This window comes from Urocitellus parryii, chromosome 7, assembly GCF_045843805.1.
Source record: "Urocitellus parryii isolate mUroPar1 chromosome 7, mUroPar1.hap1, whole genome shotgun sequence".
NCBI classification, from domain to species: Eukaryota; Metazoa; Chordata; class Mammalia; order Rodentia; family Sciuridae; genus Urocitellus; species Urocitellus parryii.
This window is the reverse complement of record NC_135537.1, coordinates 88,666,756-88,672,755: the sequence shown is the minus strand read 5'-3', so window position 1 is coordinate 88,672,755 and position 6,000 is coordinate 88,666,756. Positions and strand designations below refer to the sequence as shown.

The 6,000-nt window shown below is 42.2% G+C and overlaps 1 protein-coding gene across 3 annotated transcripts in view; it reads left to right on the top strand.

Annotated features, from left to right (window-relative positions):
- The first annotated feature begins 1,674 nt into the window (after positions 1-1,674).
- Positions 1,675-6,000, top strand: part of LOC144255737 (actin-related protein 3B-like) — a 64,420-nt gene continuing 60,094 nt past the window's right edge. For all 3 annotated transcript variants that reach the window (XM_077800552.1, XM_077800551.1, XM_077800553.1), the window contains exon 1: positions 1,675-1,832. The gene's annotated coding sequence lies outside the window, so the exon portion shown is untranslated. The remainder of the gene's footprint in view (positions 1,833-6,000) is intronic.

Here is a 6,000-nt window from a genome sequence, read left to right as displayed (position 1 = left end):
TTTTTCTGTTTCCTGCCAACAAAAACATCTTTGATAGTTCAAGGGCCAGTGGTCCCTAGTGGTATCAGTGAAATCAGGAAATCTGTTATTTGTACCAGCTGTTGATGGTGACCACCATTCCCAGTAAGTCCTATACAGAAGTGACACTCCCTGAAAAGGCACACCCTTCATTACTAGCTGGTTCCAAACTTCTACAGAGGCTTCTTCCCTGATGCTGTGAAGCCTTGAGGTCCTCCTGGCCTTGGCACATGTTTCCCATCCCAGGATTACTTTCCAACCTAGCTGTTGACAACCTACCCTCTAGGTTTTGGCTTAGACTCTATGGCTTTGAAAAACTCCTACAAACCCTCAAACCAGAGTTAGGTACCCTATAATGGGTTTCTGGGCTCCCTGGACTTGTGCCATGTTAGCATTTACCACATTGTATCACTATGTCTGTTTTCTGGGGCTATCTCTCACTAGACTTGTGGAAGGGGATACTGTGAACATCCTGCTTATTATTACATGACCAGTCTAATATGAAAACTGACTCACACATAGTAGGCATTTGATACATTTGATAAATATGCATTAAGTAAATAAAATAAAAAAAACATGACAATGACAACATTTTGTAATCTGGAATTTTTCTATGATGTCTTGGCTAGTGCCATGACAGAATTGGAGCTGGGAGGAGAGTGGCAAATGCAGTATAGACAAGACATTCATCGCTGGCCTTGAGGTTCTATAGTGGGATCTTCCACACTCCTAACCTTTAATTTTTCTCCTGTTTTCTACCTCTTTCTTCAGTTCTCTTAACATTATCTAGGTCTAGGCCTTATTTAACTCTTGCAGGTAAAAAGAAAAAAAATGTGTTACCTAGGAATTAATCAATTCTGGTTTTTGTAATAACTTTGGATGACCATATCACCTTTGATACTCGAAAATATTTTCTGGCTATGGTCTGGGTGTAGTGTTGACTCAGTCTAACGTGGTTCATTCCTTAAGCTTAACTGTGCATTTTTTTTGCAGATTTTTCTTCTTAGAATAAGTTATGCAGTTCTCTACTAAGATATGGTAATTTTAACAGCAGTTTTTTCCCCCTCTATATAAAGTTATTCATTCATTCGTTCAACATTTGGGTGCTTCCCATGAGAGCACCAAATGCTATTAAGTTGGCATTGGGTCATCAATAGAAATTTGACAGACTCGAACCCTATTCCGTGGAGCCTATAGTCCAGTAAGGGAGACAGACTATACATGAACGAATGAACGAACGAATGAATGAATGAATGAGTAAATAATTGAATAAAGCTTTTTTTTTTTTTTTGCTTCAAGTTTTAGGAATGAAGCCAACAGATTGTTGAGATAGAGATTAAAGTTCGAGGATGGAACCTTGGGAGGGTGATCAGGGACAACATCCCTGAAGGTGATATTTGAGCCGAGGTGTAAAGGAAGAGAGGATGAGAAAGGAACCAGGCCTCGGAAACCGGGTCACATGCACCATGAGTCAGTTAAAAATAAACCCCAATCTCTTCCACAGCCAGGTTGGGCGCGTGGGCTAATAAGCCTCACTGCCAGCACTAAAGATGGCGGGCGAGGGGGGTGGGGCGCCCACGCGTCCTGATTGGCTGGCCCGGAATGACGTCACGTGGTGGCGGCGGCGCATCCGGGCTCCTGGCGGCGGCGCTGCGGGGGCTCGCGGGAGAAGCGGCGTGCGGGGCGAGCTAGCGGGCGCCTGGGCGGACAGCGGCTGGTCGCTTTCAGCGGCTGGCGGGCCGAGCGCCGCGCGTCCCGAGCATGGCGGGCTCCCTGCCTCCCTGCCTCCCTGCGTGGTGGAACTGTGGCACCGGGTAAGAGCCGCTCGGCGCGCACCCCCGCTGCCACCCCCGCCATCACCTGGACGCGCCCCCGCGCCCGCTGGGCTCAGGCCCCTGCCACCTGCACAGGTGGGGGCGCGGGCTCCGGCCCCTCTCGGCGCCTGCGGCTTGGCCCCGGGCTTCGCCCCGCGGTCGCCGGCAGGGCCGCGAGGGGACAGGCTCCTGCAGGGATGCGGCGCCCGGTCTAGGTGCGCCCCGTTCGCCTCCGCCCGCTGCGCCCTCCGCTGCGAGGTCTGCCGGCCCGGGTGCGGCGTGGGGCGCGGGGCGCGGGGCGCGGGGCGCTCAGGTCCTTCGAGCGCTGGTCCACCGGCCGACGTCGCCCTGCCGGTGACATTCTCGTCGCTGGTGCTCCCGTGTCCTCACGTGCGTGTCCCTTCTCCCCGCGGATGATGATTCCTTAACACCGACTCTGGAGACGTTTGCACGGATTTGCCAACTTGACACCCTTTTCATCTTTTTCTTTCTTTCCCTTTTTAACTGCCCACTCCGCTCTTTTCCTGAAAGGGCACACCCAGGCCAAGCTCTTGCATTAGTTTGCCATAGACTTACCTTTTCTCTTAGAGATGATGTATTTAAAGACTCCATTTTGAAGAAGAGCCTAAATTTGGGAAAGTCCTCCGTCCCTTTTTGATTGTGATCGCTTCTTCTGATGTTTAAAGAGACTTTAGGAAAGATCCCGTACTCTCAGCGGCCCAAGATCAGCTGATTTTTAATGTGATTGCTGAATTCACCTCTCTGGGAGTTTGAGGATTACAAGCTTGCTTGCTTGAATTGTGGATGTAGGGCTTAATAAAGTAGCTTGGGAGTAAATTTCGCTTCTTGAAAGATATTTCAGGAAGGAATTTAAGTTCTTGTCTCATAAAATATTCCATGGCATGTTCAACTCTCCCGTGATTCTTTTCTAAAGAAAAATGTGGTTGGTTTGGTTTCCTTGACAACCTTGTGGGGGTGTTTTCTGATTGCTACAGCCCATCTCCTACTGACCCGTCCTTTCTGTTTGCTGTTGAAGGACCACTGGTTACAGACTGGAAAAATACTGCCTCTTGTGCTAATTTTTCTTTTTAAAATAGACATTGTGTTAGAAGTTTAGTGGCTTTCTCTTTTTGAAGCTGCTGTTGCTGCTCAAAACACAAGCCCACATCGAATTGATATTTCAATCCTCCTCCCCCAATTGTTGGCTCCCTTATTCATCCTCTCTCCCTACAGTCCCACGCCCCAGGTCTTGTGTCACCGGGCAAGGCAACCCCTAAAAGTGTTCTATTTACATGGGGGATTTTTGCTGTTGTTTTTTTGGTCTTGCCAAAACTATTGAAATGTAAAGCATTTGTTAGAAGTATTGAAGTAATACATTTTGTCATACCTTCAATATTAGTAATCTGGGGACCTTACTCATTCTTGGTGTAAATATCTAAACTGAGCTCAGTTACGACCTTTTCAGGTAAGTGATTTGTGTAACTTGGCTCACTGGGAAATTTACCTTTAGTAGATCATTGTGGCCCAAACCTGTGCTCCAGGCTGTCACAGGCTTTGAAAGTAACAGCATGGAGTCTTCCCAGAAGGGTTCAGGTGGACATACTTTGCCTTGGAAGATGCTGTGTTATGTTGAATTCCCAGTGACCAGTGTAAGGACAGAAGGAGCAGTCAGGAAGAGCCTAAACTTACCCGCTTTAGCACATTAGTAGTTCTTAACATTTCCAAGAAAGCTAAAATTGTTTTTGGATTGAGTTTTACCTCAGAATAGAGGAAAAATTGGTTAAACGCAGATGAAAATAATGAGGACTAAGGAAAAGAGTGGACTTGAAAAGTTGCTGTGAAGTTCACAGTAGTGGCCCTCACTTTTGGCTTTAATTTTCCTATCTGATATCATCCTAAGAGAATCATTGTTTTGTAATCCCTGTTGTCAGGAAAAAAGAGAAATACCTGTAATCCAAGTGAGAATGCCTATTATTTTTTTTATTACATTCTAAGATAAAAATTTACATTGAGGAAAAATAGTGGGCACTAATGATTTAGTAGACAATTTACCAAGTAGCCAAACATCCCCCCTACCCTGAACCCCATCCACCCTCAGATCATGCATGCTAGGCAAGTGCTTTACCACCAAGCTGTAGCTCCAACTCCAGTGTTTAGCAAATGAATTTCAGCCTGGTAGCCTCAGAAACTGACGAATCCTATGGCCAACAAAGAGACCAAGGTAATATGGACAGGGGGATCTGCTAGAATCACTGCATCCTGTTATTCCAGTTTCACCAGCTATTAAATATTTATTTTCTCATTCTCTCTGGATAGCCATACGTAATATTATGACTTTTCAGAACTGAGAGAATGTTGTAGACATCATACCCTTACACCAAAATACTTCAGTGTTTACTTTCTAAGAACAAGGACTTTCTCTTTTGTAATCACAGACCAATTATTGTAATCAGAAAATCAATCATTTATTCAGTAGTAGTATTCTATATACGGTCTGGATTCATGTGAACAGCCCCATTTATGTCTTTTATAAAGTCTTTCCCTGTCTCCCATCAGCATTTGTGATCATCATATATTTTAGGTTCCATATAATTGAGAACAACTCCTTAGCCTTTTTTTTTTTGTCCTTCAGGATGTTGATGTTTTGAATCACCTGTTATGTATAATGCCCCTCAGTTTAGAATGGCTAGGTGTTTGACTATGGTAGGTCTAGTTATGTGTTTTTGTCAAGAACAACACAGGAGTGATGTGATCCTTAGTGTATCCCATCAAAAGGCTTAAGATAGCAATTTGCCTCATTTTCTACCTTTCTTTTAAAAACATTTTTTTCTTTTAGTTGTCAGTGGATCTTTATGTATTTATTTATGTATGTGTACGTGGTGCTGAGGATCAAACCCAGTGTCTCACATATGCTAGGCAAGTGCTCTATCACTGAGCTACAAACCCAGCCCATCATTTTCTAGCTTTCTCGTGGGGGAATTCTAAGTCTGATTAGGCTTTGTTTCTGGTAGAAACAATTTTGGTATGTTTTATTTGTCTTAAAAAACATTGATTTTTGGGCTGGGGGGGTTGTGGCTCTGTGGTAAGAGTGCTTGCCCAGCCCATGTGAGGCACTGGGTTTGATCCTCAGAACTACCAAAAAAAAAAAAAAAACCTAAATAAATGAAATGATGGTGTTGTGTCCATTTACAACTAAAATACAAATAAATAAATAAAAACAACAAAAAATTGATTTCATCCAGAATTTTCAAATGTATGTGTAGTAACTTCTTAAATTTTGAAAGTCTGTTTTTATGATTATTTCCCTCTGTCACTAAAGTTCTTATATTATGTTTTTATCCTTTTGTTCCTGATACTTTAGTGGCTTTTCTATGTTGTAGACATTTTTCAGAGGACAAGCTTTGATTCAGTTCATTCATTTTGCCTCTTTTCTATTTTTTGACTCATGTATTTGTGTTTTTATGATTATTAGTTTATTTTTGTTTTGTTTTTGAATGGGATGTTAAACGTATTTATGTTGAAAAGGTACTTGGTATTACAAAACTTGTAAGCTGTTTTTAGTTTGTATGTATACCTTTGATTTGAAAATTTTAAAATCATTTTCAAGAAATTTATTTATTTTTGTTTTGAATTTCCTCCTTGACTCAACATTTCTATGCTAATATGTTTTAAAACTGTCAGGTGAGACAGCCTTTTTGTTTTTGCTTTTAATTTATACTTTTATTACTTTATGGCTAGAAGGGTTCTATGTTATTTTTGTTCTTTGGAATTATTTTTTGCCATCCAAGATTGGTTTGTGAATGTTGTGTGTTCTTAAAAGGAGGAACATCTGTTCAGAGTTCAACATATATCTGTATGTGCTACTTTATTAGTGATGTTATTTAGAGCTTCCAGGTTTTATTATTTATTTATTGTTTGTTTGTTTGTTTGTATTTTGTTTGGTCCATTCAGACTGTCTTGGACTGGGGCTAGTGTGTTAAAGTCTTTTGTTACTAGTGTGTTTTTCCTTTCTCCTTGAATCTTTTATAGTTCTGCTTTATGGAAGTTGTTGTTGCCTTACTGAATGCCTAAGGAGAAATAACTTCTGTTTTCACTTGACTTTATGCGTTATAAAGTAGCCTTTTAGTGCTTTGAGTGTCAAGATGTGTGATTCCTGTTTGCTTCTTGT